Source organism: Podarcis erhardii (assembly GCF_964252035.2).
Source record: "Podarcis erhardii genome assembly, chromosome: 7".
NCBI classification, from domain to species: Eukaryota; Metazoa; Chordata; class Lepidosauria; order Squamata; family Lacertidae; genus Podarcis; species Podarcis erhardii.
The window spans coordinates 63,074,944-63,101,039 of NC_138511.1; the positions used below are offsets into that span (position 1 = coordinate 63,074,944).

The window sequence follows — 26,096 nt, forward strand, 5'->3', positions numbered from 1 at the left end:
TCCATCACGGTGTTCCATTGCGCCAGAAGTGGTTTAGTCATGCTGGCCACATGACCCAGAAAGCTGTCTGTGGAAAAACACCGGCTCCCTCGGTCTGAAAGCAAGATGAGTGCCACAACCCCATAGTCCCCTTGACTGGACTTAACTGTCCAGGGGTCTTTTACCTTTACCTTTACACAATAAATGTATACATACATATGAATGTATACAAAACTCTGGGTGAGAGCCAATGGAGCACAAACAGACAGCTCTGTGCACAAAGTGGGGTTTCTCCTTCCTCTCCTCCCCACTATAGGTCTATTGTGACCCCAGTTTCAAATTGTTGGGCAGACTCTCCACAGCAGTTCCCTTGCACAAGGAGCTTTCCATTACACAAGCAGGCAGACATCACTGAATGTTGCCTACTAAATCTAACTGTTGAACATAAAATGTAGATTTTTTTTAAAAAAAAGATCATATATGTGGGTGGATATGGGTGTGTGTGAGAGAGAACTGAATCAGTCCCTGCCCCAGTTATTTCCAACTCTGTTTTCACATATTCCACTACAAGATTCCAACTATTTCATGTCATAAACTCTTAGCATTATTGTCAGTTTAATGATCCCCAGCTGTACTCAAAATTCCCAACTAATGCTGCAACCCTAACCTCACTTACCTGGGAGTAAGCCTCATTGAATCCAGTACAGATTATTTCTGAGTAGACACAGACAACATTGCACTGTAGATCTTCCTTCCTGGGTTTGTGATTTACCTTCCCAGCTTTTTGTAAAAAATGGTTTTTATTAAAGTTTTTTTTGTGTTACAAAACAAACAGATGAAGAGGGAAAGATACATTCAAACCACTGCCTTAGCAGCATCAAAGTGACCTCCCTGGGGTGCAAGCTTGGTCAGTGTGTATGAAGGTCCTGGGCTGCCCAGACAACAAAATCCACTCTCAGCCTCACTGATATGGTCCAAATGAAAGGAAAGCCATATGTTTGACACCAGCTTGGTTGCTGGAGTTGCCAGAAGGAAGTGTACAAGGTGCCGTCCAACTGTCTTAGGGACTCCACTCCGGATTTGTGTACGGTTTGCTCCTTAGCCTTTTCTTCTTCTGCAAATATCCTTGAAGGCAGTGGAGGTTTAGGATCAGTGTTTTCCTTCTCCAAGGTGGGCTCCCTTCCCAGGTTGACGAGCCCCATCTGCTCTGCACTTCCCCTCTGCAGCACATGCATAAACTGCCTTCTTAACCGTTAGACCCACTATTGGTCTCATCCCCTCAATCCTCCAGAGCCTGTCTTTGCATGCAGAGGAAGTCCCTAACTCACCGAGGGTTTGAGACCCACTGGCTACCCTCACCTGGTTTAGCTAGCCAGTCGAAGCCATTTCCCAGGGTGTGGCCACTGTCGCATGCTGGCAGCTACTGGGAGCCACAGGTGAGAGCTGAGTGCAGGGTGGGGGCAAATGGTGGATGAACTATCCCAGAAGGAGCACAAGTAGTCCCCCACCAGAGGTATTACCCGCTCCTCTAACACCCCAATTTGTTGGGGTACTGTCTGGTTATCTACAATAAAATAATTAATGGCTGAAATCACCATGAACCAATATTTCCAGCAGTTCCATAATATGCACATTTCAATTGTGGGGGTAGTGAGCAGATTGGCAACCCAAAACTTCAGAAGGGGTCATCAGACTTGTGGTGGTCAGTGATACACAACTGGCAGGATGTGTTCAGTTTGGTGGGGTGTGCTTGCAAGCTGCCCAGGCCTCATTACACACAAGTGCAATGGATATTTGGGTTCTGCAAAACCAAATGTAGGAACATAGAAAGCGGCCTCAGACTAAGTCAGATGTTTGGTCCACCTTACTCAGTTTTGTCCACATTGATAGGTGGCACTTCCCTGGGGTTGCAGGAAGGAATCTTTACCAGCCCTACCTGGAGATGCTAAATCTGGGACCTTCTGCACGTGAAGCATGCACTCTACCACTTGCCATGCCTTCTTGGGGTTTCATCAGACTAAGTTTTACTCAAAGTAGAACCATAGAATTGTAGAGTTGGAAGAGACCATGAGGATCACCTAGTGACTAGTCCAACCCCCTGCAATGCAGGACTGTTTCACACAACATGGGCTTCAAACCCAGGACCCTGACATTAAGAGTCATATTCTCTACCAACTGAGCTATCAATCTCATTGAAATGAATGAATCTAGCTTAATCATGTTCATTCATTTCAATTTCTCCTCTGAAGAGAACTAGCATTGGATACAGCCCTTGCTTCCCTCTTGGTTCAGGAGAAGAACCAAGTTTGCAACAGGGCAAGAGGAATCATAAGGATCAGCTGAGTCTTGCACAACATTTATGCTTAAGTTCCACCTGGCCATTTCTCATTTGAGTCTTGTTCTTCTTGTTGAGCCACAACTTAGTCCTTCTTCCAAATTTGATTGGAACTCTGCAAGCAGTGGCAAAATCCACCACTCCCTTTGCAACCTTCTCCAGTGGCTAATTAACTGCTATTGATGGGGCAATTGCCATTAAGGAGGTGGCACAGATCCCCTGTCACCTGCTTTTTGTGAGCCTGTGGCATATTTGGCATCTTGAGAAACTGACCTCAGTTCTCCCTTTCTCCGTCGCTACCTGTGAAAGAAGCTTTCCCAAAGTGGAAATGGATGCCTATCTACTGTGCCAAGGCTGCCTTGTTTTTCTGTTTGTTTGTTTGTTTGCTTGTTTGTTTGTTTTTCTGTTTGTTTGTTTGTTTGTTTGTTTGTTTGTTTGTTTTCAAATGCCATCCTGTATTTCCACTCAAAGTGCATAAGTCACCGCATCATAATAGGTTAATACAGAAGGGCCATGGATTATGTGAAGATTATGAAGAGAGTTATTAGTTAAGGATAATTAAAAGTAATAGAGAAATTAAGAAATGTAGATTAAGTGATAAAGATTGAAAAATCTTCAGATGCGGTTGATGGAAGTCCAAAACATTGTATAAGATAAGAAAGTATGTTGTATGATTTTTGGAAATTATTTGTAAAAATCAATTAAAAAATATTTTTTTAAAAATAGCAGAAGGGCTATAGCTCAGTGGCAAAGCATCTGCTTTGCATGCAGAAGGTCCCAAGTTCTATCCCTGGCATGCTGCAAAAGATTCTGGGTCTGAAACCCTGGAAAGCTGCTGCCAGTCAGCATAGACATTACTGAGCTAGATGGACCAGTGGGTTTGACTCAGTATAAGGCTATATTCCTATATTCCTATGAAAGGGGCCATAACACATTGGTTCTGCACATGCATAGCATGAAATACATCCCAAGTTCAAGCCTTGGTATCTCTAGAGTTGGGAATGTCCCCAAGTCTGAAATCCTGGAGAGCCTTCTGCTATGTACAACCCTGTGCTAAATAGGCCAAGGGTCTGAATTGGTATAAGGCAGCTTCCTATGTTACAGGAAGTTGTCTGATAATGGTCTGCTGGGCTATGTAGTCCAGAACTGTCCAAAGTTAATGGCAGTGGTTCTCCATGCCCTCAGAAAGGAGTCATTCAATTCCAGCTGTGCATGGAGCTGCTGGGAACTGAAGCTGGGATCTTCTGTGTGCCAAAGTGCACTACACAGAGTTGTATCATAATCACGAGGATTACACTGCCAGCCTTAACCCACTTGCTAGTTTCCCTGTCTTTATTCAAAGCATTTATGTACCACTTTCCATCATGAACAATCCCAAAGGAAAACAAACAATACTAAATAATACATAAAGCAATTAAAAAATGATATATTTTGAAAATGGTATATTACGGTTTTCCCAGTAGTGATGTATGGAAGTGAGAGCTGGACCATAAAGAAGGCTGATCGCCGAAGAATTGATGCTTTTGAATTATGGTGCTGGAGGAGACTCTTGAGAGTCCCATGGACTGCAAGAAGATCAAACCTATCCATTCTTAAGAAAATCAGCCCCGAGTGCTCACTGGAAGGACAGATCCTGAAGCTGAGGCTCCAATACTTTGGCCACCTCATGAGAAGAGAAGACTCCCTGGAAAAGACCCTGATGTTGGGAAAGATGGAGGGCACAAGGAGAAGGGGACGGCAGAGGACAAGATGGTTGGACAGTGTTCTCGAAGCTACCAGCATGAGTTTGACCAAACTGCGGGAGGCAGTGGAAGAAAGGAGTGCCTGGCATGCTCTGGTCCATGGGGTCATGAAGAGTTGGACATGACTAAACGACTAAACAACAAGTGAGTCGGACAATTGTTCTATCTAGCTCAGAATTGTCTATACTGACTGGCAGCAGCTCTTCATGGTTTTGGGCAGGGAGCACTTCCCCCCATACCTGGAGGTGCTGCGGATTGAACCTGGGGCCTTCTGCATGTAAATCAGATGTTCTATCACTGAGCTACAACCCTTCCTCTAATTTGCTTAGTTATTTCATTTGTAGATTATTGCCCATGAAACATCCTGAAGCGATTTGACAATAAAACAGATAAATCAAAACTCGTAAAATAGGATTTCCCTCGCTTACCAGCCACATAAATTCCAGACCCACTAAAACACCCTTACCTCAATAGGTACATCTGTCATACTCTGATGAGACCTGTTAAAATCAATGGACTTAAGTCTATTGATTTTAATGGGTTTAACACAGAGTATGATTTAGTTGGATATCGCCCAAAGTTCTGTAGTCCTGTGATTTCCCTGGAAAGGGAAATCTCAGTGGAGCCATGAAGTTCATTGTGTAACCTTAGGAACATAGGAAGAGCACTGCTGGATCTGGCCAAAGTCCCACCAAGTCCAACATCCTGCTCTCACAATGCTCAACCTGATTCCCGTGGGGAGCTGTGGTACTCTTCCCCACTTGTGCATCCCGGCCAAGTAGTATTCAGAGGCATATTGCCTCCAATAGTGGCAGGAGAACTTAACCATCATGTCTAATAGACTTTGATAGCCATTTCCCCCTCCATTGATTTGTCTAAGCTTTTGAAGTCAATACTATCCCTTGGGGGAGCAAATTCCATGGACTGTGTCCTTTTGTTCTTTCCAGGAGCCAGTATTACGAGAGATGACTATCCACTTTCTCCACACTGCAGAATTTTATATGCCCCTATCATGTCCCCACTTACCTTCCTTTTCTAGAATAAGAAGTTGTAACCATTCCTCATGGGGGAGTTGCTCCAGCCTCTTGATCATTTTCCGAACCTTCTCCAGCTCTACAGCATCTTGGTTGAGATGCAGCAACCTGAACTGTACACAGTATTTGGAGGGATATACCCAGCCTCATATAACCAACAGGTTTAATTAACCCATGAAGGGGTTACAACCATAAAGTAAGCTGCCCTGCCAAGCTTAGTTAGATCACGTCCCCCTCACTTGGGATGAACAGCTACCAAATTCTTTGTTCTCCTGCTTCCCACCATGTGACCCCTACCAGAAAACACTGGCTCTTCTGTGCCATGAGGTATATGTTCCCTCTAAGAATGGTTGTCCAACTGCACCGGCACCTTCTAGTGCCTGCATTTCCTGGAACTTGGAGGTAATTTGACCCCCCCATGTTATTCCACAGGTGAGTCTGCTGCCCCAAGTGCGGCAGGAACCTTGTCCACGTGTCCTTCACATCTTCTGCTGCATATGGGCCTGGCATGGCTCCTTCTGAGATGCTGGAGGTGTCTGGGGTAGCACTGGAGTTGGGATTTGGGGGTATTTAGGTAAACTGCAGGAGGCAGCGGAAGACAGGAGTGCCTGGCATGCTCTGGTCCATGGGGCCACGAAGAGTTGGACATGACTAAACAACAACAACAGGTAAAGAGGAGTAATCCTGACTTGAGTCTGGATTAGGCATGACAATCAGTTACTGATCCATAAGTGTACCTGTCCTCTTATTCCATGACTGTTAAGCTTATTGAGGAACCTTGGAACCTTCTCTCTCTCTCTCTCTCTCTCTCTCTCTCTCACACACACACACACACACACACACAGCCTAACCTACCTCACTGGGTTGTTGAGCTGATGAAATGTAGGGGGTGGCTGTGTATGCTGCCCTGAGTTCTTTGGAGGAAGGATTCTAGATATGGTGCTATTGCTAGGAAGATGTGCCTTCAATGTACCTTCAAGTCCACAGGAGTAAACGTAAGAGAAAATAATGTGCTTCTCTCTAGAAAAGGGGCACTTTGAGAAAGAACATCAGATCAGAAGAAAAGAAATCTTAAACCCAACTGTGAATGTTTTTTTTTAAAAAAAAATATGACGTAAGGGAAAATAAGTTTGCAAACATAAATTAGAAGTGGTTCACCCAGTAGAGTCAAGCACAAGTTTCCCTGAAGCAGGTTTACTGCTTCTTAACTGGAGAAGAGTGAGTCAGCAAGTGGTGTACGTGTACCATGCTCAGGTCTCTGGTCAGAAAGAAGCTATGAATCTTCCCCTCTCGCTCTGCTGGGATGCTGGCATTTCAATCCCCCGCCTTCCCTGCACTGGGCAAGCCACTTATGTTTTTAATCCAAAAGATGCAATTAAAATTATCAGCTCAGCAAATTATTAAGTGGCAGGAACTTGATTCAAGATTCATATGGAGCAGCAGAAATCCAAGAATCAAATAAGCGTTACACGTGAGGAGCAAAAGAAAGGAAGATTGAAAATTCCAAATTTCAATCCACACTGATAATTATATTTTATAAACACAAGTTATAATATTCTGTGCTATAAGCAAGAGTTATTAAAATTATCTGCTATCAAATCTGTGAAATGTCTGTGAGCGCTTCAAAAGATTATTGAGTCCAAGCTCTTCTTGATTAATATCAGCCCTTGACAATTTAAACACAAATGGGACAAATGGCTTTGGAACCTGGAAAATGCATCATCAGTGTGAGAGATGGAGAACAGATGAAAAGCAAGTATATATTCCAAACTGGAAAAGATAACTCTAATCTTAAAAATAAATAAATGCTGGTGTTCAAAATTTTGGATTTTTAGACACAGGTATCCATATTCAAATATGAGTGAGAATTCAAAATAAAATCAGTTTAATTTTAAGTCATTGTCTTCTTTCCTTTCTTTCCTTCTTTTTTTATTATTTTTTGCTTCACACTGAATTGTCCTCCCATTATTGCATTATTTCTATAAATGCTGGTTGGGAGTGAAATGCTGGTTTCTCCTTGCATGTCCCCCATGTCACCTCTTATCTCCTGATGCTGTACTTTGTAATAAAAGGGTGGAGAACCTTTTCCAGTCTGGGGGCCACATTCCCATCTTGGTCACTTTTCAAGGGCCACGCCCCAATGGTGGGTGGGGCCAGATGCAAAAGTGGGCAGAAACCGAGAAATGTATTTTTAAAAAAAATTATATTCAAATTATATTCAAAGTTTTTTCCAATAATATAAATATACAATGGTGTCCTAAATGTAAAGAAATGTTACCGTTGTACAGTAGGCTAGTTTCTACATACAGGCTCACATACCAATCTCTGTCCTCCATCCAGACATGAAAGAGGCATCAAGAAGAGTTCAAGGACATATTCCAACCAGGCAAAAAACACCCAAGGTGTGAAGCAAGGCCACAGAGGGGTGGGGCTTGGGGAGTTTTGTGAAGCATGGAAGACTGCATTTGACCTACAAGTCTGAGGTTCCCCATCCATGCTGCAGTATACCTGTGGTTTCTGAATGCTGATCACACAACAAGGTAGCATAAACTAGAGAACAAGGGAGTCAAAGTGGGGGAAGGTTTATAAAGACAGAACAAAAGAAAATGTTCGATAAAATGCAAATAACAAGTCCCACGGGATATTTTATGTAGGCATTGCATTTCAATCACACCTTCGTTCTGTGATGGAACTCACAGGTGGGGTCCCCAGGTAGTCTCTCCTGCAGGTACAGGCAAGACCCAGGTGGGCTTTGATGCGGCAAGACAACTGCATCAAGCATCATCCCCTTGTGTGCTGAAAGTAAGTCTCTGGTTCAGGGCCACCATCCTTCTTTCTCCAAAGCCAGCAATCAAAGATGGGGACCAGTGGCTAACCTGATCCAAAACGCCCGCCCACCCCACTCACACATGAAAACAAAGACCACCACAGGCAACCACAGATGAACAACCACACCCTAGGCCAACCCCAACCTCTCTCACCACCAAAGGAACACAAGTGAACAGCAAAGAACTTGCACAAGCAACACTGACACCAAACCCTACATATATTAAGTAATAATAATAATAAATTTTATTTATATCCCGCCCTCCCCAGCCGAAGCCGGGCTCAGGGCAGCTAACAACAATAAAATAATACAACATTCTAAAATCATTTCATTAAAATTAATTCAATTCAAATTGATGGCAACCATTAGGCTAAAGTTCTGTGAAGATTGCCAAAGGAGGGAGTCAGGCTGTGCCCTGACCCAAGGCCTGGTGGAACAAATCTGTCTTGCAGGCCCTGTGGAAAGATGTCAGGTCCTGCAGGGCCCTAGTCTCTTGTGACAGAGTGTTCCACCAGATTAGAGCCACAGCCGAGAAAGCCCTGGCTCTAGTTGAGGCCAGCCTAACCTCTCTGTGGCCTGGGACCTTCAGGATGTTTTTGTTTGAAGTAAAATAGAAACATTGTCACCCTCCTCCCCACCCTCCCACCCTCCTCCCCACCTCTTTCACCCTTTTCTTCCTAATGTCTCAACAAATGAAACTGATTTGTAAAAATGTTACATGGGGGGGGCAAGAGAGAGACATTGCACATAGTTTTGTAAATCAAGAAAATCTTTAATAAAAATACATTACAAAAGAAAAGATGGGGACCTGCATTTCCTCACTAAAGCTTGAACCTGGGCCATCCCCCAAAAGAAATAACTTGTCAGTTTAATTTGTTTTCTCTGGTTTGTGAACCATGAGCATTACAATGGGTCATCGAGCCCACTGGCAGGAGCCAGAGGCACACCCAAAGTCAAGACGCCCTGCCGCCCCGTCATCAAAGTCAGAGGAGACTTGGGGACAGTCACGTTCGTAGGGAAAGTGATCCGGAGTCAGCAAAATGCTCTGCCTTCAGGTAAGAGTCGGGTTTCTTCTAGGGCTCTTCCTTCTCTGTGCTAAGCACTTTTTGAATTTTGCTGCAGGGTAACCTAAGAATGCCTATGGAGCGATTAATTTTGCAGATCAGCGGGAACATGCATTTTAAAACGGGGATTTTGGTAATAAATAAGTATATCCTGTTGGAGTAGGGAATGCTCCCTGCTCCAGATTGCAGCAGCTCCATCTCGTTCTCCTCCCACTCAGTTCTCCATATTGCCCCCCACACTCTCACACACACCACACAACTGTCAATAAGCATTGCATGGTCACTGAGCATGCCCAGTCCTCATTTTGCTGTTTTAGTCCCACCTCCCCATCAAGAATGTGTTTTTCTCCCTTTTTTAAATTTAGGGGTTCCCTGAGCCTGCTCCTACCTTCTCCCTTATGTATGAAATGAGCTTCCTTTGGCTACATAAGGACCAGCGCTTGTGGGCTTTTATTGGGGCATCTAGCTGGCCACTGTGAGAACAGAATGCAGAACTAGATGGGTTCCCTTTGGGAAAACTCTATTTTAATTGTTGGTTCTAAAAGTCTTTTGATGTATTTTAATTCTTGTTTTTAACTCGTTGTTTTTATCACTTTGCATTTTATAATGTTGTTTTTAAATGTTGTAAGCCATCTTGAATCCCAGCTTAGGAAAAAGGTGGGATAGAAACACACTAAATAATAATAATCTAACAGACTGACTCTTCTCAGCCCCAGAAGTTCTTCCTTCTTGTTTTGTAGTTCCCTGTTGCACATAAAGATCATTTTATTGATAACGAAGAGGGTGTGCTTCATTCTCCCAGCAGATCAGAGGTCAGTTTTCCACAGCAGAGGGGATTAGGGCAAAATAGTAACTTCCGACCCCACTTTGTTCCAGTTGCCTTGTTCCACTCCTTCAGGGTAAAGCAGCTGGTGGGTCAGTATAATCAACCCTGCTATCCACCTGTCTATGTACAAAGGGGAAAGGAAGGTGTTTCCTTCTGTTTTCCTCATGAGATTCTTTTTCGCACCCAAACTGTGACTGTCATGCTAGATCAAGTTGCCTGGGTGCATCTTTCTACTGCGCCTGGAGGCAACACTCCAGGTGAGTCATGTTCTTATTTTCCCAGGAAGATACACCCAATTTGTTAAACACATGGATTTGCAGGTTGTGCAAAGACCTGGAGGGGCTAAGTGAGCTAAACAAACTGGGACAAGCAGCAGCTCACTTAGGAGGATGGATAAGAACACTAAAGATGGATAAGAACACTATTTGCTTTAGTGACCACTACTTGTTGTTTTGCAAAGGCCAAATTGCCAAAGGATAACTCTGGTCCACCAGGTATTTAGACCTAGAAAAGTAGCAGTGGACCTCCAACCTATGGACCCCATTTGACCCACCAGTCCATTTTGGCTCAGGCAAACCCACCTGCCTTATGCCTGATATATGGGGCAGGTTGCGGCTTTCAAAGATACAACATCAAGAGGGGGACACATGAAGATGTGGCTGAGCCCAAAATGGTCTTGCACCTGCAGTTCCCGAGGAACAGCTGCACAGGGCTTGCAAAGCACGGTGCATGGGGCTTTGCAAGATCACTGGGACTGGCAAAGCACAATGCCTTTGGCCACGCAGGTTGATTTCAAACACCATAGGCAAAAACAGGTTGCCTGATTCTGTGTTGCTATCAGGTGATTGGCTGGTGTGTGGAAGATAAGGACCATCCAGTTACCACCCCTAGCCTAGATGAAAGCCCAGGGGCAGCAGCAGCACCCAGGTGCCCCATCACCCTGGCATGAGAATATGAACTTAGGAAGCTGCCTCAATATAAGTCAGAACCATTGGTTTATCTAGCTCAATATTTTCTGCACTGACTGGCAGTAGCTCTCCAGGGTTCCAGGCAAGCCTTTTTCCCACCCTCACCTGGAGATGCCAGTGATTAAGCCATCCACTATTATATGCAGAAGCTGCCTCAATAGAAGTCAGAACCATTGGTCTCCACTATTATAACAGTGTCCCCCAAAGTAGCCCTCATCCAGTCCATCCCCAAGGCCAGCCACCTGTCTACCACATCCACTGCCACACCTGCCAGTGTAAAGAAGAAATGGGGTTGCATGCCATCTGCATATTGATGACAATGAAGTCCAAATCCCCAGATGACCCCGCTCAGCATGTAGATGTTAAACACCATGGGAATAAAACTGACCCCTGTGGCTCCTCACATTGGAGGAGGAAGAGTAGCATCCCCCCCCTCCACAAGCACCACATTCTGGAGACAGCGATGCAAGCGGTACCGGAACCACTCCTAGCTCAGATTACCTCATCTTGGTTAGCTGGTTTACTGGTTACAGAATTAACCCTTAAGTTACAAACAGGGTGATCTCTGCTGTTGCACTTCCAACACATACATGATCCGAGCTTGCAGGGCTTCAATCAAGGCCATCCCACTCATTCCTGTTTCATTTATTTCCTTTTCCAGCTCTTGTCACCCTAGCCTCAAGTTGAGAAAATGAACTGGGCTTCATTCCAAGAACTTGTGAGTGGTGTGAACAAGTATTCCACAGGTCTGGGGCGTGTGTGGCTCACGGTGGTCTTCATCTTCCGTTTCCTTGTCTACTCAGTGGCAGCTGAGCATGTCTGGTCCGATGACCAGCAGGACTTTATGTGCAACACACGTCAGCCTGGCTGCACCAATGTCTGCTATAACCAGACCTTTCCCATCTCTCACATACGTTTCTGGGCCTTCCAGCTTATCCTGGTGACATGCCCTTCTCTTTTCGTCCTCATGCATGTGGCCTATCAGGAAACCAAGGAGCAGAAGTGCCTGGAAGGGGCAAGAGAATGCTTCCATCCACAGTACCCCAACCCTGGGAAGAAGTGTGGAGGCCTATGGTGGACCTACCTACTCAGCCTCCTCGCCAAGGCAACTGTGGATCTCACCTTCCTCTACATCTTCCACTGCTTATATCCCAACTTTGATCTTCCAAGGGTGGTGAAGTGTGCTGTGGTTCCCTGTCCCAACGTGGTTGACTGTTTCATTGCTCGGCCTACAGAGAAGAAGCTCTTCACTTATTTCATGGTAGCCACTGCCATGCTATGTGTTATTCTCAACTTCTGTGAGATGGCCTACCTTGTAAGCAAGAGTTGCAAGAAGCCTGCAGCATCAGCAAACCTGAGACAGAAGCTCACATTACATTTCAATAACACAGGAAAACCACTCCCACTAACAAGTCAATGAGACTAATTGGATTTGTATCAAGAGTGGGGAATCCTCACGGCTGGATTAAGTCATTTAGAGGCTCTAAACACTGAAAATATTATGGTGGGGGGGTCTCCCCCTCGTAGTTCAAAATAAAGTCTTATTTTTCAAAACTAAGACAGCTTCTTTCTAGATTTTTCTAACTACAAAAATTCTGGAAAATTTTACAGACGCTGACTCCACAAAGTATGTCCGCTTCTGTACACAGTAGGGAAAATGAATCATGTCCGTCCTGATACATATGTTGTTGTCTCAGAGGTTTTTTATTCTTCTCAGCTCAGAAAAAGAGCATTTTGCCAAGCAGCTGGCAATAATCAAAGTTAGAAAAATGCATCGGGTGATATCTGCATTTGGAAATACATATTGTACTCCACCTTTCAGGAAGCTCAGTGTGACTTAATTTCATTTTTCTTGTTTCATTAAACTTTGCACACGTAGGACAGTGGAACTGCCTTAGTTCTCCACAGAGATTCCTGTTCAAGTCAACAGGGTATGTATGAGTCAACTAGCTTTTGGGAACCTTGGGAATTTTTCTCATCAGATATCATGTAGAAAAGAAAATCGGGCTTATGCTTTTTAGTGCACTTCACCTCTCCTCTTCATATTAGCCACAAGTGTATCAATTATAGTAGAGGAAGCAGATAGTGAAATCTGTCTCTAAGAGGCAGTGCTTGGTGTGCTGCCATCAACTGCTTATTTCTTTCCTGGTTCTCTTGTGGGCTTCTTTGTAGTCGACATCAGGCAAGATACATTTTGATGTTTTCAAATCTTTTGAAATCATTCCTCAAAGTGTGTAAGTGGTCGCTAATGATTGACAGATGTCTGCACCTATTGTCATAACCATCTTTTTTCCTTGGAGAGCTTGGCTTGTGCGGTGAGAGTGTGGTAAAATTTCACTCCACGTGGTCATCCTGAATACAAACATTTGTCCTTGCATGTGTCTCTGCATGTGCCTCCCAGCAAGTATTGGGAAGATATTTCGAAACATGATCATTGCCCAAATATTTTTACAGGCCACCCATCAGCGTGCTGAAGCAGAGAAAAAATGTATAAAGTAACTGGACTGTTGAGGAAACAAATTGCTGCCATCAGACAACTAAGAAAGTGTACAGCACATAGTATGACACCCCTGGTTTTGATGGGGATAAGTAATTAAAAGAGAACAGAAACATGGGGGGAAGAGTGTGTAGTGAAGCCAAAAAAAGCTCAACAACTTTTCTGTCCAGATTTCCACTGCTTGAAATATGGCAACTCTACGTAGAAGCTGGCTTTATGTACAAAAACAAACTTTTCATTCACCACTCCACCTCTTTTTGCTTCTGCCTCTGTCCACCATTATTACGTGGCCCTTGGAAGGTGGCTCAGAGGGAATGTGACCTCCAGGTTGAAAAGGGTTCCCCAACCCCTGATTTAAATTTATAAAGACAAAGCTCCAAGCTCAGATGAACTGGTAGAGAATGCAAGCATAAAATATTGGCTTGCATTCCGAAGGAGCAGAAATGACTATTTATGTATGCGATGACAGCAGCACAGATACTACTGGCCCAGAGATAGAAAGAAGATAAAATCCTGCCCAGAGACAAATGGCTGATGAAGATGAGGGACTACACCGAAATAGCAAAATTGACCAGGAAAATCAGAAACCAGGAAGAGAAGAATTTCAAGAAGGAATGGGGAAAATTTATAATGCATTTAAGATAACACTGTAAACAACTAAAAACTTGGGCAGGATTTGAGTAATGCTTGTAATGTATGAAAAACTATAGTAAATGGACTATTTAAAAATGGAGAATATAAGTGAAGCAGTTGGAGGGGGGAAACTTGATAATGGTAACCAAGGAAGGGCGGAGGGGAGTCAAAGGATTCAGGGAATCCTAAACGATGATGTTGATGTTTAGTGCTTGAAGGTGTTAGACTCAAGTCAGGCGAGAGACAGCCTTGTATGTGAGTCTAACTGGGCTGGGGGTCAGAGACTATTACCTTATCTGCTCTAGGCCATTTCACTTGAGAATATTCCTTGCTGGTCTGGATGGTTTCCTTGCAGATCCCCATGTTTAGACAGAACTGGGTGGTAGACTACAGGTTCTTTGGCGTAAGAAGTGACCAGTGGCTCTGCTGGTCCTATATCCTGTTCCCACACTGGCCAACCAGATGCCTGTGGAAAACCCAAGAACAAGACAACCTCCCCTCCTGCGATTTCCAGCAACTGGTACTCAGGAGCATTTCTGCCTCCAGCAGTGGAGGACATCGCCCGGGTTGAAGTGTGGAAAGTTGATTACAAGCAAATACAAGAAAAATCCCTTGGAAAGCAGGCCTGAAGAGTTGGGAGCAACCCCAATAACTGTGATGAGAGAGAAGGAGAGGCAAATTGTGCTTCTGAAGTATTTATTGCCCCATTTGGTGGGGGGAGGGGGCAGGAAGGGGGTGTAAAGAAAGGAAAAGCTCTTTCTGTTAATAGTTGCTGCAAGAAGAATCCCTGATCTGGACCTTGTGCAGAGAAGAAATGAACACTCCCCACTACAAAAAAAAAAAAAAGAGTTGCAAAGCTTAACGGCAAAACAGTCTTAAAACAGTTTACAAATAAACATTACAAAATACAAAGTAGCACATTGTTCTTAATACAGTTCAATAAACTTTCCTGTCGCTGGTCCCAGAGAGAGATCCTAAGCAACTTGCTTGTTCAGCAATGCTGGGCTGGGCCACTGGTGGTGGTGGTTCTATTGACTGACTTAAATGCTGAGTTCTTAGGTTTCATCAACCCGCTGTGAGAGATCACTCGGGTTTACAGCAATGGGTCAAATCTCTCTTGCCTAATGCAAACTTCTCTACATAAGTTTCCAAACACAGACAACAAATAAATCAATGAATCAATAGAAACGAAGAGGAAGAGGAAGAGGAAGAGGAAGAGGAAGAGGAAGAGGAAGAGGAAGAGGAGGAAGAAGAAGAAGAAGAAGAAGAAGAAGAAGAAGAAGAAGAAGAAGAAGAAGAAGAAACAGTTTACAATTATACCCAAATTAAAATAACTGCCAGTCCCAACTAAACATTTAACCAACACCAACCCGGCAAAAACAAAACAGAGGAACCAAAATTAGAACTGTTTAAAACATTTAAAAACATTTTAGCCAGTTGCCGCAACCCAAGAGTTGTTCCAGCAATGTCCCTCTGGCCTCTCAGGAGCCTCCTTTAGCTGTTCAAGGTGAGTCTGGACTCCACCCCCTAGACCAGGTAAAAAAAGGCCTTGCAGCAGGGACAGCAGTAGCTCCAATTTGCCCTTCTTTCACATCATGCAGTTGCAGTCCATTCTTTGCAAAGTGGGCGCTCGTTAGAATTTGCAGCCCTCCTTCCTGTGCCTGAAAGAGAGGGTGACCACCCTGCTCTCCCTTCTCCCCTGAATGGCTGGGCCAGTACGGTCAGTAGTGAATGGTACAAGCCTGCTCTATTAGACCCACGTCCACCTTGTCCAAAGAATTGACCAGGCCACCCCTGGCCAAACAGGAATCCAATACTTTATGGATTGGAATGGCAGCTCTTTAAGGTGTTGGTGGCTGTCCTCTGCCTGCCTGTATTTCATCTCTTAGTTAATGAACCAATTGGACGTGACAAGAGTGAGATGGATGGGGCTTATGAAAACCACCATGGCCCAGTGTATTCTTAATGAAATGCCTGCTCATTGCTTTGGTGTATTTAAGTCGTGTTAAGACAGGCTGAATTACTGAAACGTGCTCAGGTTACATAAAGAGCTAATTGGCTGCATTTGCTCTTTCCCAGCTGCCCTGGACAAACCTGTTCTGAGGATTAAATGCAGAGTTTCAAGCCAATTCCCACCTCTGAGAGACTGCAATGCAGAAAATTGGAAGAAGGGTTATTAGAGACGTTCTCTTCCCCCAGCCCCCCAAAATGATTACATTACAAAACCTGCCAAATGCATTTCCTTGCGATGGGAAAAATATGTTCAGCATTTCGCCTTCAGAAGGGAGGGAAAGGATCAGAATGCACGTACATCAGCCTAGAGCAGACCAAGGGACGCGATGCGTGTGCCAGGTTACAACTTTACAACAGGGGTGGGGTACATGCGTAATCCATTCATCATGAGTAAGTGGCTGGCAACCACCTGGAAAAAAATCTCTGGCAGAATTGCATGCGTGTAAAAGAAGGGGGTGGAATGCACTCGGGGATTATTTCAAGGATCTTCTTTAAAGACAGCAGACAAACAAAAACTACCCACAGTAGATTCTGAAACCAGGAAGCTGCATCAATGCAACTAGGATACAGTTTAGAAACAAAAAAGCATAACAAGAGCCCTTCCGGAACAGGCCAGAGGCTCTGTTGTCAGAATCATAGAGTTGTAGAGTTGGAAGGGACTGCTAGGGTCATCTGGCCCAGTCCCTTGCAGTGCAGGAGTCACAGCTAAAAAGTCCAGAGGTAGCATTATTATCAATTTAGAAAGGGGTGGAAGGTTCGCAGGCTATGAAGGACTTGCTCACAAATTCATTGACAGCTGCACGAGTTATTATAGATGGAAGTGGAAGGGGCAAGGTGAATATAAAATGGAAAAATGGTATAAAGAGGTGTGGGAGTATAGCTATTAATGATAAATTAACATATGCCATTAAGGTAAGATGGCGGATATGCAGGAGAAATGGTTTTGAGGAAGGTATTTGTAGAATTTGTACTGTTAAAACGGAAAGGGGTCAAACTACCGCAAGAGGTGTTGAAATTTTGGGAGGTTGGATAGTTACAATGGAATGGTCTCGGTGGTGGGGTGCATGTTTTTATTCTTATTTATTTATTTATGATTATTACTTTGTCAAAATTAAAGAAATGAAGGAGAAGGAGAAGGAAGATAACCTAGTGCAAAGCATCCAGACAATAAAAAAGGAGTCACAGCTAAAGAATCTCTAACAGATGGCCATCCAACTGCTATTTAAAAACCTCCAATGAAGGAAGGTCCACCATTTTCCGAGGGAGTCCATTTTACTGTCAAATGGCTCTTACTGTCATAAGGTTCTTTCTAATGTTTAATTGTGGCACAGAAATGGAAACAAGAAGAATTGCCGACGAAAGAAGAATGGCAGATGAAATTAATGGACTATGCAGAATTAGATAAGATGACAGGAAGGATCAGAAACCTGCAGGACCAGAGATTCTTAGAGGACTGGAGTAAATATTTGAACTATTTGAAAAGCAATTGCAATAAACAGATTACGCTAGTAGGACTGCAAGAAGTTTTGTAAGGAGGATTATGCGAAATATTGTAGAGAAGATTAGGAAGAGAGTTATTAGTTAAGGACAATTAAAAGTAATAGAGAAATTAAGAAATGTAGATTAAGTGATAAAGATTGAAAAGATGTGGTTGATGGAAGTCCAAAAACATTGTATAAGATAAAAAAGTATGTGATATGATTTTCGGAAATTATTTGTAAAACTCAATAAAAATATTTTTTAAAAAAATCTTTAATTGTTATCTTTTTCTGTAATTTGTATCCATTGGTTCAGGTACTACCCTCCAAAGCAGCAAAAAAACAACCTTGTTCCATCTTAGGTAAAGGTAAAGGGACCCCTGACCATTAGGTCCAGTCGTGGACGACTCTGGGGTTGTGGCGCTCATCTCGCTTTATTGGCCAAGGGAGCCGGCGTACAGCTTCCAGGTCATGTGGCCAGCATGACTAAGCCGCTTCTGGCGAACCAGAGCAGTGCATGCAAACACCGTTTACCTTCCCGCTGGAGCGGTACCTATTTATCTACTTGCACTTTGTGTCTATCTAGCTACCTTGCTAGCTATGTACTTGTTGAATTTATATACCACCCTTCATCACGATATCTCAGGGCAGTTCACAATATAAAAAAACAAGGTAAAAGCACAAACAAATAGTTAAAACGAAAACAACAAAACAATAAGCCCCCTCCCACAAACACATTTAAAAGGCTGTAGAATATTAATCAGCCAAAGGCCTGGTTGAAGGGGAACGTTATCTCTTGGCCCAATAACCACAATGGACCGTCTTTATTTGTGTGAATGCACAGCAACGATGATAGGAAATCAGAGCGTTTTATAAATGGATGTAAGAAAAGGAAACCGTTCTGAGGAATCCCAGCAGATAAACTGAATTTCAGAGCACCGGTCAATTTGAGTGCAGGTGTTCTAAGGGCTGCATGAAGTTAAATGAAGTTTTCGCACTCTCCTCTTGTTGCATCATTTGACAAAAAAATTGCCACAGAAAATATGGCATGCTGAACTTTCCCTGCATGCAAGGTGGGTCAGTGAGTAACAACTCATTTCTGGTAAACAATTGGATGTCCTTTTCCCTGTCTCACTTTGCTCTGAGTCAGCAGACAAACCTCAAGCAAAGAGATGATGAGACTCAAAGGTGACTGGAGCAGAGATGGGCAAATCTGCCTCTTTCATACATCTCCCATAATTCCATTCTGTTCCATTTCCACACTAATCTGAGAACTAAAACAAATACTCCCCATAAAAATATTTAAAGTGCAGGGATAGGCGAAACTGGCAATTGGAGTTCTCTTGATTTCTCATTTTTTCCATTTTATGTTCAGTTCTCCATTTTTCCACACCAGTTTGCAATTTTTAAAAGTCCTCATGAAAATGCATCAGCATTTTAATCAAATTTCTCCCAGTTTACACATATTTGTATGTGCATATGCAATTTTTCCTAATATACACATTTTCCTGAATATACAGTGATACCTCATTTTAAGTACTTAATTCATTCTTGAGGTCTGTTCTTAACCTGAAACTGTTCTTAACCTGAAGCACCACTTTAGCTAATGGGGCCTCCTGCTGCCGCTGCGCCGCCAGAGCACGATTTCTGTTCTCATCCTGAAGCAAAGTTCTTAACCTGAAGCACTATTTCTGGGTTAGCGGAGTCTGTAACCTGAAGCATATGTAACCTGAAGCGTATGTAACCTGAGGTACCACTGTATTGCATATTTGTATGTCATTTTCACAAATACAATCTATGCATTTTAAAACCACTTTCCAGTTTCATTGCCATCAAGCAGGTGTGAACTGCTTTGATTTTATTTTTTAAAGAAACATTGGTTTAAAAATATCTTCATGAACAAGGTATTACTGTTGTGAACTAAATAGCTAAATAACTAAATAAATCTTATGGACACTTTAGTTGGCTGGAAAAGTGCATTGCAAAATTCACAAAAGGTTCTGGTTCTTGTTTCAGTTCTCGTTTTGCAAAATGTAAATTATATTGTTTGCCTATAAATGACAACTGAACTGAATTTATCCCCCATTCTTAAGTATATATTTACATGTCCATTTTGATACATTTCCTGACACCCGCAAAGTTCTTGAGCTTTTTTAGGAGGATCCCAAAATTGTTGAGCCTTTTTTGGAAACAAACCCAAATTGTTCAGACCTCCCACAAAAATAGTGATTTTAAGCTTTTGGAGCTGTTTCCGCCATACATCCAGGTTTTCCCTGACATTTTGCCAGTTCAGCAAAAATTCCCCCCATGCCATTTTTACACCTGAAAACCAGGACATGTCAGGAATTTTTCTGATGTATGGCAAGCCTACATTTAAACTGACAAGAGGTGTGTCACAACATTCACAGAAACATAAAATTTAGCTAGACATTGTCTGGTATACTAGACAGAACCTGGTTGTTCTGATCAGGTCCAAATCAGCTTGTTGTGTACAAAAAATCGCAAAGATTCAACTCCTTAAAAATCTTCAGATGCAACGCTCCCCCCTCCCCCCCCCCGCCATTACCTCTTCTCTTCTGCCTAACCAAGGGATGGGGGAGAAATCTGGTTTGTTCGACATCTTAATGTAAATCTACCTAATTCACTCTTCCCAAAACATTGCAGCTATCCTTCAAAATTCACACTTGTGTCAGTTTTGTGATACAGTGGTACCTTGGGTTAAATACTTAATTCGTTCTGCAGGTCTGTTCTTAACCTGAAACTGTTCTTAACCTGAAGCACCACTTTAGCTAATGGGGCCTCCCACTGCTGCTGCACCGCCGGAGCACAATTTCTGTTCTCATCCTGAAGCAAAGTTCTTAGCCTGAAGCACTATTTCTGGGTTAGCAGAGTCTTTAACCTGAAGCATATGTAACCTGAAGCGTATGTAGCCTGAGGTACCACTGTACTATTCTCCACCCCAAAAAGTGCACATTTGAAGAAAGTGTGCATGTAAATGTATATACGTTAATGAAAACAGCATACAAAAATGCATTACATTGGGGGGAAATGCTTGCAAAAATGTGTTTAGCATGCAAAAATGAAACATGCATATTATGTGAAATGTGCACTAAAATGCTGATAAATTATCACAAAGAGGGTCTGTTGTGGGGGGGTTAAGAAATGTCCCTGTTTTCATCTGAGGAATGAATATTGGAGGGCATGCATGCCAGCCTGAATAGAGAGGCAAGGCTTTATATGGTATGGCATGAAATGTGAAACTAGGACTGAAGCAGAAGTAAGGTCTGCATTCATGAGTTCCTTAGGGCTGTGTAAAGTCAATTTTAGACAATAAGAGAGCTACTATTAATCTACCGCAGTCTCTGGCATTCATTAAACATGGTGCCAGAAGTCACAGAGGATCGAGGGAGGAAGAAAGGCTCTGGCATAGCTCAAAGGAATGAGACCTAAAATGGAATGAGTCTCTGCACCAGTGGCATTCGATTTTGACAGGCCTGCTGGATGGCCAGAATGGATGCAGACAGATTGAAGATGGAGAAATCTAAGCAGGTTCCCAAATTTATGCATCGAGACCACAAGCAGAACAGATGCTTAAATATTTTGTACTCGCTTTTGTACTTGTGTTGTGTACTTGCATGGAGGTGCTTTTACCCTATGCTGGTTATGACCGTAATAAAGATTTGGATTGGGTTGTACTTGCTGGTGGAAGGGGACATTGCAGTTCCCCTGCAATGAGTATTTTGTTCCACAGAAGAACCTTATTCGTGAAAGGACCTGCTTTCACCAAAGGAATCAGAGACCATGAGGAATCTGCTGAGACCGATATAAGATGACTGCATGAGAAAGCCAATGGCAGTGAGTTTGGAGGCAGACGGGGAGATGGCATTCTAGAAAAAGATTGTGATGGAGGCTGGAGATGGAAAGTAACCTCACTTTGGGAGGAGCAGCGCGGAGAATAAGAAACTCAGAATGGATCAAAGGCCAGGTTCAAAACCAAGAGAGCGAGAGAACCAAGAGAAAAATCAGAAAGCAGGACAAATTGGACAAACCAGGAAACGAGAGAGATTGGGCAAATTAGTTATTTCCTTTGTTTCTCTTTTGCTGATTGGCTGCAGCCATTTCAGGAAGAAACCATGGAGAGAGCGGGGGGAGAGTAGGTGAATCCCGCATTAAAAATATTTCCATAGGAAACAATGGAAATCATGGACTTGTTATGTGAACATTCACCTAGCAAACAATTTCTAGGGAGCACATTGTGTTCATAGAGCAGACCTGCGTCCAGTGGCTTTTTAGAGAAGTGGATGTATTGGTCTGCTGTACAAAAGGACCAAATTAACCCTCTGTATACCTATTTTACTCCTGCATAGACCTGTGTAGAATCATAGAACTGTAGAGTTGGAAGGGACATGTAGTCCATCCCCCTGAAATGCATCTCTGAGTGGGCTTCAACCACTAACCTTCTGTGCCAGACACACTGACCCATTGCACCACAGGAACAATTGGGAATTCAAATTTGAGGTAGCCATGGTGAACGTTCTGACAGCGCAGTCTTGATTTCAAATTAGTTAATCCAGAACAAGTTTTGTTTTTGATTCTGCCCACACTGCCAACATCTGGCCATGGCAGATCAACCCTGATACAGCCCATCAACAGGAAAAGGGTTGTCCACTCCTTCCCTAGTTCTTTGCACAGAGCATAATTAACTGCTGGAACTCACTATCACAAGATGTCCACCAGTGCATGATAAACATGTATGCCTGAACCACATCTTAAGTGTCATATGACTATTATAATATATAATATTATAATAATATAATTAAGTACTGTTATGAAAATCCTGCAATGGTATGTAATTTACTTTTTTCAGCAATTCTTCATTCCCTCCCTTGCTCCTTCCCACTCTGTCTCCGATTTCTTATTTATTTCCTCCTTCCCTTTCTTCCTTCTGTTTCTCCTTCCACCTTGCCTTCCTCCCTCCCCATCTCAATTCTAAGGTCAAAACCTCTCTTTAATCTAATCTGATCTCTGCACTTAATTCCAGTGCTTTGCGCAAAACACTCTGTACCAACTCCCTGCACATTGCCAGCGTTCCTCCCAGCTTTGATGCAAATGAAAAAGAGATTAAAAACCCACATTCCTTTGAGGGAGAATTAACTCCCACCTCCTCCCTCAGCAATCTCTACCCACATGGATTTGGCTCTGGATTTCCGTGAAGAACAGGAAGGTATATGTGAAATTATGTCTGGGAATGTGTCAGCAAATTTGCACCAGGGCATTTGAGAAATAGGTAAAGGTTCCTGCCTGGTTTTTGCACGTAGTCAAATCTAGCAGTGGCAGTAGTTGTCGGAGCCAAAGCACTATGGGAAGGCCCACCTGACACCCTGGACGCTGTTTTTCATTACATTCAACTGCATTTTAACCTTTTTCTCCCTGATGCATCTACAAGTGGCTTCAGATCACTATTGTGAATTTTCCCCCAGTGCCCCATACATTATATTATTAAAGAGTACCATGAGGGGCTTCTATGTTTTGGGGGGAAGCCACTCCCCACCTTTTTTTACTCTACAGTGACACAGCTTCTGAAGCATTTCAGGTCAACTCCAACATGGTGGTTAGAAGTCGCTCAGTGAAGAAGTTTCTTTGTTTTGTTTTGTTTTGTTTTGTTTTGTTTTGTTTTGTTTTGTTTTGTTTTGTTTTGTTTTGTTTTGTTTTGTTTTGTTTTGTTTTGTTTTGTTTTGTCATAAGGCTTAAGTTTGAAAGATATGTTGATAGCCTTTAACCTCCATGATTTTGTCTAATCCCCTTTTAAAGGCATCCAAATCTCACAACATCCTGTGAGAGCCATTTCCACAACTTAACTACACACTGAATAAAGAAGTACTTCTGTTTGTCTATCCTGGATCTTCCAACATTCAGCTTCATTGGGGAGCCCTGAATTCTGGGGTTGGGGGACATTTTCTATCCCCTTCTTCTCTAACACCATATTAAATAATAATAATAATACCTCAGTCATATACCCCTTTAGCTATATTTTCCCCAACCTAAAAAGCTTCAACTGGTTTAATCTTCCCCAATATGGAAACTGCACCATGCCCTTGATCAATTTGGTACCTTTTTCCTAGCTCTACAATATTCCTTTTTTTAGGTGGGCATCCAGAACTGCCCGCAGTATTTCAAGTATGGTTGCAAAGTTGATTAGTAAAACAGCAACATAGTGTTGGCATTTTTGTGCTCAATCCCTTTCCTGCTGATTCCTAGCATGGAATCTGCCCCTGCCGACACACATACAGCTGTTGCACACTGACATTCAAATAAAACTTTTGCGAGGGGCTAAGTCAAATCCTTGTCTGAGTTGCCATCTCCCCCATCTGGTGGCAATGAATTCCATAGACTGCATGGTATGGCAAAGATACAGGGGTGGAAAACTGTGCCCTAAGAAAATAACCAAACATTATTTAGCTGTCTCTTTCTTAGTTTTCCCCAACGGAGAAGAAAGCAAGCCACATGTAAACGATTCCTGCCAAAAGTGCTGAGCAATCTCTTCCGACGATGAGTAAGAAGGAGGAGTGGAGTTCTGGAGAAGAACAACTTGCGGGTGTTTCTAAGGATACACAGCAGCTTGCCATGAAAAGGAACGCCACGCTGACAAAGTGGGTCTTTGCCTGCGCAGATTTGCGAGGACGCTTCATCTTTTCACTGTGGGAGAAGGCAAACAACAACAATCTCCTGGAAATCTCCCAGGCACTCCAACCGCCCCAAGCATGCATCTGTTTGAACATGCATGGGGCTCCTGTCTCTGGAGGAAAGGCTGGTGTACTGAGCAGTCCCGGGGAAGCGTTATGTAAGATGATGTTTGGCGCAGCAGAAACCCCTCAGGGAACTGATTAGGCAAGAGAAGCAAAATTAAGAGCATCAGTGTTGCGGTGCCTTTATGCAAATCTTGTGGGCAACAGCCACACTTTAAGGAATAAGGAAGCTTACACGGAGTCAGACCCTTTCCCCATCTTGCCCAGGATTATCTACATCAGGGATGGGCAGCCCAGATCTTCGTCTCCCCACCAGATTTTGAGTTGGTGCTTAGGGGTGGGGAGGGAGATAAGTCAGTCTGACTTGCTGCAGGGTTCAGGCACACTAGCCATATCTCAGCAGGAACTCACACCTGTCTGAACCATGCAACCATGTCTCTTCCTGCTCCACACCTGACATCAGGTGTGGGGTGACTGGGCATAGTTTCAGGAAAGTAGCCTCATGGGCCAAATGGGGAGGCTCGGCAGGCCAACTTTGGCCCACAAGGTGGATATTCTTCTCCCCTGGTCTATGTCGACTGGCAGCAGCTCTCCAGGGCTTTAGACAGGAATCTTTCCCTGCCCTGCCTAGAGATGCCCAGGACCCTCTGCCTGCAAAGCAAGGCCTCTGCCACTGAGCTATGGGCCTCCAGTGTGCACTTGGAATACTGTTTATAGTTCTGGTCACCCATCTCAAAAAAAGATACTGAAGAGCAGGAAAATGGTCAGTTGTGTGTGTGTGTTTAATACAAGTTTCTAGTTATTTTGGTTGCCAGTACAGTGGTACCTCAGGTTACATATGCTTCAGGTTACATACGCTTCAGGTTACAGACTCCGCTAACCCAGAAATAGTGCTTCAGGTTAAGAACTTTGCTTCAGGATGAGAACAGAAATCGTGCTCCGCGGTGCAGCAGCAGGAGGCCCCATTAGCTAAAGTGGTGCTTCAGGTTAAGAACAGTTTCAGGTTAAGAATGGACCTCCGGAACAAATTAAGTACTTAACCCGAGGTACCACTGTATAGGCTTTGCAAGTGTGTGGGAAATGGCTGACAAAATATCAAAAGATTTAATTATATATTTGGGGTGTGAAGTGGAGGTTAGGGTTCAGTGCCCACCATAGCATCTTGCCTTCATCCCCTGGCTGAAGAGGAATACTGGGATTCATTAAAAAAAAAAAGAACCGTGAAGATATTTACTCCTTTATTAATTTATTTTTAAAAATACAGAATTAATATTTCCAAGACAGTTAACATTTTCAGAACGCATTTGGCAAATGAAAATAAATGATGCAAATTTGCTCCGATTGTGTAAAGTAGGCAACACAGTGATCAAATTTTGCCAAGTAAGAGAACCTGAGCAAAGCTGCCCAGTTTGCATAAAGGATATAGGGGAAACTATTTATTTATTTTCTAAGCATTTGTAAGTAATTGCACAACCCCCGTTTGAGGTTACATGGCGAAATATGCAGGGAATTTTCATAATCGTGAGTTTCATATAACTGTGGTTTGGATAATGCAATTAAATCAGCTGTACCTTCCAGAGGACCATCTAGTCTGGAGTTCATCAGTGAATTTCTGTGCCCCAAACACATTACTGGTTCCAAGTCAAGCATGCAGGCAGGGGAGTAATGTGGATTGCTATGGCTTTCTTCGGGGGTTCCCTCCACCCAGTGGACCCAGAGATAACTTGCTGCCATATATGAAAGAGATAAAATCTCAGAACAGTGTAATTAGGATGCAAGAGAACAGGGAGTTGCTTTGGGGCAAGAGAGAGTTTCATAATACACAGTGGAAAATGACTGCAGTGGGGGTGGGGAAGCTGGGGCAAATCCAAGGTTAAAGGGAAATAGATTTGTATCCTGCACTTTCCAGATGAGTAGGGAGTTTGAGGGCAGTCAGTTCACAACAAGGGTGGTC

At 43.3% G+C, this 26,096-nt stretch overlaps 1 long non-coding RNA gene and 1 pseudogene across 2 annotated transcripts; one reads left to right on the top strand and one right to left on the bottom strand.

The window, feature by feature from the left end:
* Positions 1-448: 448 nt before the first annotated feature.
* Positions 449-825, bottom strand: LOC309347348. Its single transcript, XR_014158921.1, has 2 exons — positions 536-825; positions 449-504 (listed from the first exon to the last, which is right to left on the bottom strand). It is a non-coding gene; the product is annotated as an uncharacterized lncRNA (long non-coding RNA).
* A 7,996-nt stretch (positions 826-8,821) lies between these two features.
* Positions 8,822-12,195, top strand: LOC309346607 (gap junction beta-5 protein pseudogene; annotated as a pseudogene). Its single transcript, XR_014161695.1, has 2 exons — positions 8,822-8,972; positions 11,437-12,195. The product of XR_014161695.1 is annotated as a gap junction beta-5 protein pseudogene (transcript).
* The last annotated feature ends 13,901 nt before the right edge of the window (positions 12,196-26,096 follow it).